Source organism: Parus major, chromosome 3, assembly GCF_001522545.3.
Source record: "Parus major isolate Abel chromosome 3, Parus_major1.1, whole genome shotgun sequence".
NCBI classification, from domain to species: domain Eukaryota; kingdom Metazoa; phylum Chordata; class Aves; order Passeriformes; family Paridae; genus Parus; species Parus major.
In genome coordinates, this window is record NC_031770.1 from 34,348,319 (window position 1) to 34,360,980 (window position 12,662).

Below are 12,662 nucleotides of genomic sequence, written 5' to 3' on the forward strand. Positions count from 1 at the left end.
AAACATGAACGTTCATTGTATACAGCAAAATAGCTCAAATATGGAATTCAACATTCAAATGTTGAATGTATGTTTCAAAATATACAGAAAAAAATACTTTCACATGTGCATGTACCTAGTTTTTCCTGGTGAAAAATTGCTAATCTATGCAAGTGTTAAGTCTACTCTTAGCCCAGAATACATCATAGCTTGCAAGGGAAAAAAGATTTCTTCCTGCTCCATACCTGTCAGGTTTCTTGATATCCATCCAGCAGGCAAGAAGTCCACAGTTTGATTTTCCTTTCCTTGTTCCACTTTCTTTGCTCTTCTGGACACTGTCTGCTAATGAAAACAGAAAGACTCTGTTTTCAGTAGCCAGTGAAGCTGATCACACCCAAGCCTGGCCATGTGCAGCCTTGAGATGGTTCTAGCCCTTACAGGTGAAAGTGAGAGCAAAGGAGAGAAAGAGCTCCCTTGTACCATCTCCATCACTAATTCCTGCCAGGGCTGCTCCAGCTGCAGTTAGTAACCCCATCACATAATAGCTACACAGCAATTTCTTCTGATCTAATGTACATAAAGCCCTTGAGCACAGTAGTGCTCATTCCTCCTCTTTTCAGAGAAAACTATCATTGTCTATTTGCCTCTATGATCACTATACAATTGCTGTGCTTCATTACTGATTTTACAGCTGGAATTCCAAAGAGAAAGCCTCTTTATAAATCTTAATTTGATGAATCATTCAAGTCATCCAGCCACTTGGCTGCTGGCTGACCATTTTTCACAGTAGTATTTTATATATTAAGATATTTTGGTTTTTCAATCATAAAAGGTTGCTAAGCAATGTACTGTATTTGCCCCAGTGTAATGGGATACTGCTCTAAAATATTGCCTTTGTTTAAAATGTTCTTGTCTTTAAGAAAGAATAGTAAATAAACAAACAAAAAACCTCTCTTCCCATCTGGTAATAAAAATGACATTTGATGGTCTGTGATTTATTCCTTCAGGAAAAATTCTTTCCATTTCTTTGATTATGTGCTATTTTTGATCTAATATCTATAAAAGGATTATTTTCTCAGACTGGAATGTATTTTCAAGTTAAAGAAAACCCTCTAACTTCTTTATCTTCCTTCCTTCTCCCTCCTTCTCTCTTAAGCATGCATTGTGGAAAAAAAAAATTCTCTGATATTATATTTTATTGCAGAACCCAATAAACACAATCCAGCTTCTCAAATAGTTAAATACCTAGTACTCAGTTATTTTTCAGTTTATTAGAAATGCAGTATATCCTCCCATATTGGTGTCTGCATTTCAAAATCCTGAAGCACTTCTAGATATAGCTTTGTTAAGCAGTTTGGGTTATTAACTGTTTTGTAGAATCAGACCCAGTGCTACATTGGAATACATTTTTCCATGTTATTCTATGAAATTTTTTTTCTTCATTTTTGTCTTCATGTTGTCCTCGGTCTCTCTCATCCTCTGAGATGCTGCGTCCACTTAGGAACCACAGGGACATTTCCTTTTGAGGAATTATTTCAAAGATGATAACTGATGAACAAGAAAGTAGTAAAACATATACAGTTACTAACAAAAGAAAAAGAAAATACTTTAGAAATAATTTCTAAAGAAGGGCTCTCTATCTTGCTTGGCTGGACATGCTATGGATTTTGTGGAAGCATGTTGCCTTTTGAAGAGCATTAGGTCTCATTGCTGTCTCTACTTTTCATTTTCATCAAATGTGAAAACTGCAAGAATGACAGTAAAATAAGACAAAGGACCCATTTGTCATTGTCTCTACTCATAAGAGCACTTCCCTGCCACCTTTGTGAAGCAGCAGGGGATGATACGGTGCAGGAAGCCATACAGCTGGGAAAGCACACTTGTCAAACTTGGCAACAGTCGTATATAGAAGATATATCTGCAGTGTCTGTGGCCTTGTGAAGCTTCTTGAGGCACTTAAAACCATTTTTAAATGTAATTTTGGAGTTTCTTGAAAAAAAACAAACCTAGCTTTCCTGATCAAATGAGGGTGTAGTAAGTGAGGAAAGAGTGGTATTGGACATTTTTCCACCTAACTTTTCTATATGGGAGGAGCTTTATTTTCCAAAAATCCCAATTTTCTTTAATAAAAACATTTTATCCAGCTTCAGTCTGATGATGCTACTATCAGGCCTAATATTACAGGTGACCCTGAAGTGCAACACATGTATCAGGGTCACAGGAATTAACATTTGGGGTCAACCCTAAAGCTTCAAGAACCCCAGGACTTAATGACATTGTTCCAATGGAGAAGGAACATGCTGCCTATTAAAGTGCTGAATCCCAGATATGGTACACAGGTTATAACTGAAATGTAAAATTTAGACTCAGATTGCCCTCTGATTACTAATTGGCTGTCCTTATCCAAATATCTGTTCCAGTACTCATCCCAAGTTCTGCTCCAGAGGATTCGACCATGGTATCTTTTAACCAAGGACACTTTCCTCCCCAGTTTTTAAACTGGTGTGTAGCTTGGAATGGAGGAGACAATGAGCTTTATTCTTTGCAAAGAATATATATAATTGCAGCACATGCACTCTGTGACTTCCTTTCCATCTCCTTTGTGGTCAGGAAGAGATGAGCCCATGAAGCTGTGGAGTAGTTAATGTGCACAATCTCTGCATATCTCAGAAGCATCAGAAGGATTATATCCCTCATTGTAACTCCAGGCAATGCACCAGCCTTGTTATTGATTGTATCCAGAAAACACAACCTCAAGGTAAAAAAAAGAAAAATGGGAAGACGGACAGCAAAATAAATACTTTTCTGATTCACTTTTATTTTCAAAGTTGAGAATCACTTTCTATTCTGTTTCATCAGTAAAAATCTACTCTCTCAGTGAATCCTTATCCCCCCAAAAATGGAGTTCCTTTGTTTTATTTATGTGACTGATAAAAGAAGCTGGACCTCTCTGACTGGAGGATATTTTATATTTCGGTGGAGTTGTTTATTCCCTTGGGGATAGGGCAGTTGATTGGCTGAATTAAATTTACAGAGGCAAAGAGAATTTTAATATTGATTATGACCTAGGCCTGTAACATATTTTGATCTCTGTTGTTTCCTTGTCTATTTGCACAATTCTGAAATGATTAAAAGGTACTCAGACACAGTTAACAATATTGTCTATTTTCAAACCTGCAGTGAAATAAATTCTTCATGTTTTTCCTTTCATGTGTTTTGAAATATAATTTCTTTTTTATTAATTAAAATACATGGTTTATCTTTCTTGTCTGAATGGTTTTATGAAGGTCTAGAGTTTAAACTAGAAAATTAGAATTAAAATTAATGTTTTTCAAGCATTCTACAACTTGGTTTCCCAAGGATTATACCTGATAATTTTTAGTTTGTGTGTAGACATGAAATTGAGATGACAGAAAACAAAAAACAAAAAACAAAACAAAAAAACAACAAAACAAATTTTGAAGCTGCTAAATGTGTTATAGTCTTGAGGTCCTAACACTGCTTATAAGTTTATGGAAAGCTCTGTCCAAGGAAAGGCACAAAGTGAAAGCTGCATCTGTGGGAAGCCTCTCCTATTACCCTAAACATTTGGGCAGTCACAATAACAACAGCACCAGGAAATCCCAATGGTCTCTGTAATTTTTTCTATTCCTGGAGCTTTGAATTTCTCTCTTAGGCTTGCTTACAGAATGTGTCTGCTTGTAGGTGTTTCCAGTATAAAACTTATGCCCTAAAAAGCCAGATTGTGCCAGTTATCCTCACAGCTCAATGCAATCCATTTTCAAAATTACTCATGAGACTTTACAGCAGTACTGTGAGTAGGTTAAAATGAAGCTAGAAAGCCCTGCTCCACTGAACTCTATGGCAAAATTCTCTCTTGCATTAATCGTGCCATAATTTTGTCCCCAGAGAGTGAAGGGTAGAATTTCAGTGAACATTTGCAGGAAGATTAGCCTGTAATCCCCTCTGAGGGAATGGAACTGATTGCTCTTACAGTGCATGTTTTGAAATTAAGCTGCTTGTGCTAAAGAGAAGGTAATGCATAGGACTAGCCCAGTGTACAGCAAAAAAAGCCAAATTTTGCTCCTAGTTTAATAAGAAGTCAGAATCTGGAGGAACTGCTCGTCATTATAACTGGGATACAGCCACTGTATCACTCTGATCACTCTTACATTAATGTTACACTTAATGAGCAGGATGATTGTGCTGGGTTGTGCAACACAGAAAAACCTGCCAGCCTCTTTTGGGGGGAGCAAAACAGAACATGTGAAAATGACAGAGTAATTAACAGCACTTTAATTACAAGTGTAAGATTCCAGCAGCTGATGGCAAATCCTATTTTGAGTTATGTACAGCAAATGCAAGAATGTTTTGGGTAGCCTGGTAATGTGGAGAAGGAATGAAATGCACTAGGAATGTGATTAATTAATTGCCGTTGACTGGGATGGACTACTCATTTAAAATGAAAACCTCTTTTCAGGTAGAAGGGACAAATGGTCACTAGTGATTTGCACTGTACCCAGCAGGTCACGTGTTAAAAACATTAGCAGAGGTCAAGAGAAAAAGTTGTGGATGGCTTCAGCCTCATTAACCAGAGAATGGGTAGAGGTAATTTAGACATGTCATAGAAAGAGGGATACACTATTTTAATAATCCCCAGTAAAAGAGAATACATATGGCCATGAAAAAATATCGTGAATAAATTAAGCTGCATGTCTCTTAAAATCTCTGATTTACATATGTGTATAAAATACACAGATATGGTAGGCATCTCATTAGAAACTTGCAGCTTAAGGGATGCTCTGCCATCCTAATCAACATCTTGCTGCTTCATGTAATTAAAATAAATAATTTCTTTCACAATCTGCTCAAATGTTATTTTAAAATTGCAAAGCTATTGTCTTGTCCCGCTTGCACATGGAAAAGCTCAAGAGAGCTGGGTTCAGTCAGGACTGCTCCAATATTCAGAAAGTTCCCAGAGTCACTGTATTCATGGGCCTTTTGTGGCCATTTGTTGAACAGTAGTTTTAAGCTTAAATTATTCCTGTCCTCTTGATTTTTCCTACAATCTCCTCTTATCCTTAATTTTGGCAACAAAACAACCCAATTATCTCAACTTAGGTGGTATATTTGCCTTTATTTACTTCTTTCCTTACAACCTCCTTTCTTTTTCTGTTTCTTGTACTGCTCAACTTTCTTAAGGCTTTTACCTCTGTCAGTCCCACTGTGATTAGAGACAGGAAATTTTTTCATACCTGAAGCAGTAAAGTTCCTGGGATACTCAAAAACATAGGCTAAAGCATAAACAAAAAGTCAGAAATAGTTTGGAAAGTCTGTCTTGATAAACAGGCTGGCTTTACACTTTTGCAATATTTATTGATGGTTCTTTAAAGAATGATTGATGTGATTTTGTGCTTTGCTATTAATCAAGAGACTTCACAGAACAGGTGCTACAAAGTAATTTAAAATTCTCGGTTTCTATAATTAGAAATAATCTGATTTTTGACTCTATTTGAAATCTACATTAAAAAATTACAGACAAACAAATAAACAAAGCCCAGCCAAAACCAATAGAATCATTTGGACAAGGGATTCTGATATTAGAACTTGAAATTCAAGTCAGTTATTTCTCTGCCAGAAAAGGCTTTTTATTTTTCTATTGACTCTCTCTCTGTTCATGTTTTGGTTTTTTTTCAATAAAAAAAATGTAGGAAAATAGAAAAGAAAAAAATAATTAAAAATTTAAATTTAATTTCTCAAACACCCTAGTTCAGGTATGCTGTGACTTAGGTGATATTTAATCACCTCCTAATTGATTGTTAAAAGTGAAGTTATTAACTTTGAATATTAAACCTATTATGGCAGTATACAAATTTGAGAAAGTAGATAAGGCCAGGACACGATATACACCTATAAATATTTGCCTATGTTATTATATTGACTTATATTATCATTATGTATTTATATTGGCATATAAGTATATTTGCTTATTGTTTCAAGCTCTACTTACATAATTTAAATTGAAAAGTGGAGGTTCTCCCTAGTATTTTTTCAGGTATATATTGCTACAGAAAGATGGTGTCTCCCATGGTAGTGCTAAAATTAAATTCAGCCACTTTAAATCTGTAGGATAAATTCTGAAGAAATTAATCACAAAACTCAGGGGACTGACTATTACATTAGACACAGGAACCAGCTGAAAACAGTTAGTTTAGTTTAAAATGTGGTACTTAAAAATGTAAACTCCTTCTATCTGTGCATCTCCACGGATGCAAGGATACAGATGATTTCACTTGAAGTGTTTTGAACCACAAAGTACAAGACTGAGCTCTTAACACTGATTAGGGATCTCCTGTTAGACACCTTTTCTTAGGATTTTTCTAAAGGCAAAAGACAAAGGGACTACTTTAATGATAACTATGTGTCTTAACTACCTTATAATTCTGTTGTAGCAATTTAATACTTACTGCCTCTATCTCCAGTTGGAAAATGTGCTGTCTGGGGCCCATGGTTCATCCTAAACAGTACCAGCCTAGCTTGCTGCCATTTCCCAATGTGCTCTGAATGACTATTGTGCTTCATTAGCACTCAGAGCCCATCACCTTTTCTTATTACCTGAGCCAGCTGATGACTCTGTTGGCTGAACAGTTTTAACTCCATCTGGTAAAACAGAGCTGACAACTTCTTTTTGAGTCAGTTGTTATGTATACTGAGGACTTAATTCTGTTCTATTTGCCTTCACTGGATGAAGAGGTATACAGGAGGACAGAATTTGGCCTTGAAAACAAAAGAACTCCTTGGGGGGAAAAGCTGATGGCTTGTTTAGCCTCATATAGAGGGGTGGCAAGGTGCTGCTACAAAGTGCTTCTGCTCCTGTGACTCCTCAGCAGACCAGCTCATCTGCAACCAAAGAGTGTATAACCCCTGGCACTGCTGTGAGGTTGAGATTAAATATTGAGTAAACGCAATTTCAAGTTTCTGGCTTCAAGGAAGCTGCAGAGGTGTAAATGACAATAAGACTTGTTCTTCAAAACTCAAGAGGAGTCTTGTAAAGAGGTACTGTCAACAAGATCTTGGCTTAAGTATTGGCAGAGTTGTCAAGATAATGTTCATCACCCATTCTTCACCTGTCATTGCTCAACAGCAGAGTTATTTCAGGTGCTTTGTTACCTCCACTGTGGCTCTGAGATCACTGTTTATGTTTGAAGTACACAGCACTTTGCGAGCCTCCACGGATTTCAACTGGGCATCACTAAGAACCAAACATGTCTGGTAGCGTGAACTGTCAGTATGATCTCCTCGAGTCTACATGCTCCTATGCAAAATTGCTAACACTGCTTCTGAGGGGGTGAGGCAGCTGGAAAAGGTATGCAAGGTCTTCTTTTCAAGAGACTCCTTTTTCCTTTCTATTTCCACATCAAATGCTCTTGTACCCATGGCAGATGAAGGCAGAGGCAGAAAAAAAAGTCATGGTTATTGTCATGATTTTGGTATAAAATAATTCTTCCCTTTTTGCTTATATTGTAAAACTCCACAAAATTACTGTTTTATCACCCTAAAAGTACTAAAAATTGGTATAAGATAACAATGCATTTGATAGGGAAAGGAAACAGGAATTCAGACCAGTTCATCTGGATTTTTTACATTTACTCCCCAGAGAGATGTGGGATGAAAGCAGAAGTTTTTATGAGTTCCTGAAGTGGGAATTTTCATAACACAGAAATATTTCCAGAAAACATGCCACCTGAAAACCCCAAACTTATAAAATTCATATGTCTTCCTCACTGCCACTTAGATTCTGAGGATAAACCTAAAGGCAGAGGGAAATTATGTGATGAAGATTAAAATGATGTAGTTTGGCAAATGAACCAGTGGGTGTGCACAGATACTGTGTCCTTTTACAGACTGTCTTCTTCTATATGCTCTGTATTGCTCCAAGTTTCGGATGTTGGCAATTTATACTGAGTATAAAATTGTTTCAGTGCTCTTGTACAGGCTGAATCAAAGCTATATGTTTAAATTAACTTGTGGATAACTGAATTTCCTGATTGGCTGCATCTAGCCAATGTGAGAATTGACATCATTAAAGTCATATTATTTTTCTCTCCTTGAAATAAAAAATAATAATAATTCTGAAATTTCTTTAATGAATTTTTTATCTGGCAGTATAAGTTCTTGTGCTGGGCTAGCTGCTCAAACCTTTAGGAAAAACATAGGCTCTTGAGTATTTGCCTGAAACTCAAATAAAGGTTTGAAACTACCCATGGCCAAAGGACCTGAATAGCTGGAGTGAATTATTTAGTTTGACCTTTTTTTTTTTTCATGAGTTTCATATTTTGAGCTGTTTAGCACCTTCTCTTTTTGGGGAACAGTGCTATGTTTTGTGCAGAGTGCAGGAGATACTGATTTGAATAAGTGACACATCCAGTGCAATATATTGAACTGGACTTTTCTCCCTTCATAAACAAGTGGCCCAAAAGCACTGGGAAATAAGTAAAGTCTGGTTCTTCCTAATGCGTATGCAAATGTGAGGGAAACAGTGAAAATATGTTGCATTAAAAATCTACCTCCACATTTTCTCTCCTGAGCTTCACTAGCAAATAAGGCATCTTTGCATTTTCTAAAAAAATAAAATGCAGACTGAATCAAAAGAATGATTGGGGCGGGGGGGGGGGGGGGGGCATTTAGAATTGTAAACTAACATCAGTTAAAAAAGATAAATTCATTCTAACTTTTCAGTCAATTTTTTAATGCCAACCAATATTTCAGACATAAACATATGTCAGTGGCTCTCTAGATGTAATTCTAAAATACAGACACCTGGTCTCAGTGGGCTAATCTGGACTGCCAGAGCTGATCAGTTCTGTTCCCAGTGAATTTAGCAGGTACAGCAGGGTTGCCCTGAAAGGTAATCCAAGAAGTTTCTGCTGAGCAGACACTCATCTGGTATCAGTCCTTTGCTTGCGAGCACACGAGAGTATGAAATCACCACCGTGACAATTTGTGCATGAACAGATAAAGCATTGGGCCCAGCATGAGACCCTCCTCTCTGGGGACAGGCTGAGAGAATTGGGGGTGCTCAGCCTGGAGAAGAGAAGGCTCCAAAGTGACCTTATTTCTGCCTTCCAGTATCTAAAAGGGGCCCACCAGAAAGCTGGAGGGGGACTTTGGGTGAGGGCATGTAGTGACAGGGCAAGGGGCAATGGATTAAAGTTGAGGAAGGGTAAATTTAGGTTAGATATTAAGAATAAATTATTTATTATGAGATGCTGGAACAAGTTGTCTATATAAATTGTGGATGCCCTATTCCTGGAAGTATATAAGACAAGGTTGGATGGGACTGGAAGCAACCTGGTCTAGTGGAAGGTGTCCCTGTCCATGGCAGGCGGGTTATATCTAGATGCCCTTTAAGGTCCCTTGAAACCCAAATCATTCTATAATGACCCTTGGATTTAGACAGAGGGCTACCTGACTTCCAGAACACACCAAATCTTGTCTTGAATTTAGGGCTTACGTGTCATGGGCAGAGTAAAATTGACTCTACGTGAATAGCTACATGTGGGTTTCTAGAAAAATGCCATATTTCAGGCATTAAGATTTATGCAACATTAGCAGGTCGGCTTCTTGTGTTACTCTCTTGGACATAAAGAAAGGCATCGCATTTGAATTTTGGCAGTCACTTTTTCCAAAATTTTTGCTCCAAATGCATTTGAAACAAAAAAAATAATAGAGCTCTTGACCCTTTCTTGTGCTTTTCAATTCCAGTGACAAAAAATTTTATTAAACAAAACCAACTCAATCAGGTTTTGATAAAAGTACCTCCACAACTGCATGTTTGCACTTTAATAATGGTATATAAGTCCCCTCATGTCATGTTTACGTTTGCAACATTCTCAAAAGCACTGGCAAGACCACTTATCGTACAGTTACGCTTGTATCACTGACAGGACACGAGTGTCCCTCTGATGTGGTTGAGATATGATTTGTGCCAGATGTGATTTCATATGAAATATTTGTACAGAATCACATCTGTCAGTATATTCTTCAGCTACACAATTTCTAACTATCTATGTCAACAAAATCCACTTCATAATATAACTTTCAGGCAGTTTTCAAGCTTAAGAAGAATTACTGTCTAGCATAAGCACTTAAGTGAATAATTTGTATGCAGTTAAAAACAGATTCTCTGGAGGCAGACATGATTTACTCCTAAAGTAGAAGTTGAGAAACATTAGTGAGGAAAGATAGTGTTTTTTTCTATAACTGCAATCCCACTATGACACAAAAGTACTCTTCTGGGACAGCTTACAATTTAAACCCACAGATTTCTTTGCTTTCATATTCATAAATTTCCTCTTTCTTTTTATTATATTTGGAAGACTAAATGGAAAAAAAAAAAAAAAGAGATGTTTGACTGACATGATGATCCCTGCTAATTTAAATGTGACATTTTGGTTTCTCCTGGGTTAGTGTAATTGAGACTGAAAAGATTTTTTTAAGTGGGAAAATATATTCTTTATAAAACTAAACTTACCAGTTATACTCTAAATATTTTGGTTACTTTGAAGATTACACTAGTGTTAACGATACAGAAGAAAGACTTTGACTTGTTGGAACAAGTCCAGAGAACCACTAAGATGATCAGAGGACTGGAGCACCTCTTGTATGAGGCAGACTGAGAAAGCCAGGGTTGTAGAGCCTGGGGAAGAGAAGGCTCTGGGGAAGTCTTATTGCAGCCTTCCAGTACTTAAAAGGGACCTACAGGAGAGCTGGAGAAGGACTTTGTAGAACATCATGTGTTACCGCTGAAGATGAATAGATCACGCGAACACAGGTTGAGGTGTGGTGAAGAAAGAGCAGAGTTTATTTTCCATCCCAGAATTTATAGGTTTCTGACCATGGCCAGGGATTGGATGGTCAGGATAACACTTTCTCACTGCACTGGCCATGAGAAAATGCCCATCAGAAGCATCCACCATGCCTGTGGGGTCAGTGTCAGAGGTGACTTTAAAATCAGAGTCCCCCTTTAATAGACCAAACAAGGGAGACAGTTCTGTCGTGGTCAGTCCCATATAGGGACAGAACCATGTGAAAGTCCATTAATATTTAGACATCATTCATGCAATGTCTGCACTGAATGCAAAAAAAAAAAAAAAAATAATTGCACCTCGAAATGCAGGACTGTTTGTCCCAAAATCATTTTGACCCTCAAATAATTTCAGGGAGGTTGTTGCTGAACCTTTTCTGGAGCCACTTGCAGCCCATGAAAATGCCATATCCTCAGCAGCTCATCCTGGTGCAGCCACCAAAATGTCATCCATATAATGATAAATATGAGCATCAGGAAACTGCTCACAAACTCCAGATAGGGCTAGAGCCCCATATCATCGGCAAATGTCAGCAAATTTTGCATGCCTTATGGTAAAACTCCATTGATATCTCTGTGTGGGCTCAGCATCATTGATAGCTGGCACCAAAAAGGCAAATTTCGGCCTGTCATCTGGATACAAAGGAATTGTAAAAAAACAATCCTTCAGATCCACAATGAGGACTAGCCAATCAGCAGGAAGCATGGCAGGTGAAGGCATGCTAGCCTGCAACATCCCCATGTTTTCCATCATAGCAGTAACTTTCTGGAGGTGTTGCAATAACCTCCATTTCCCAGACTTCTTCTTGACACAGAAAACAGGAATGTCCCAGGGATTGGTTGAAACTCCAGATCACTGTGATCCGATTGTCCTTGCATCAAGTCACGGATGGTGACTAGTCTGTCATGAGAGAAGACAACAGAAAATGCTGAACAAAGAGTCAGTCTCAAGTTCCTATTTGTGTTGAATGTGTCAGCATCAGGTCCATCAGCGAACCTGACAATCGTGATGTCCATGCCAGTGTCAAAACTCACGGAAGCTAATCTCTGACAGCATCTCACCAAGGATGGACCAGGTGCAGACCTGTTCAGGTTGATCCCTGGCTGTCAGAACAGCAGTCCGTGAACCCAGGGAGGTCCAGGGAACCTGAAGCCACCATCTCCCTGCAGCTGGATCCCAGCTCTGCGAACATAAAACTCAAAAGGCACAAGGTGAGCAAATCCAGGTCCCACAGGGATAGGAACAGGAGGCAGGAGTGTGGAACCCATGGCAGAAACGCACCCCAGGAATTCCGAATCAATGTCCCCTAGGTGAACAATGATGCCCTGAGCAGTGACATTCAACCACGCCACAAGAAGAGCACTCAAGCCCTCACCCACCGGACCAAAGCATTTGGAAGCACATGGGATGCCTGATACACTCAGCTGCACAATCATTTGAAAAGAGGACAAGGTCCACAGGCCAGCTGAAGAGGCTCCAGCAGCCTGGGACCCCTGGCCCGTCAAGGCCACCGGCTTCTCCCCCGTGACATCACCACCCAAGCCAGTGGTAAACACCTCATGACCTTGCTCTGCCACAGCCGCAGGACGTGACGGGGGAGGGCTGGCTCCAGCCGCAGGCTCGGGCAATGCCTGGGAACCCGAGGCGGGGGGGTTAGGAAGCAGTTCAGCACAGCCCACCTCCAGCGCCGGGAAGGACCGAGGCGCTGGTACAGGCACAGCCTGCGAAGCCGCGGCACCGTCCTGCTCCGCTGCCAGGGAACAGCCCGGGCTCGCAGTGGGAAAACCCGGCAGCGTGGGGTCCAGGCCCGGCCCG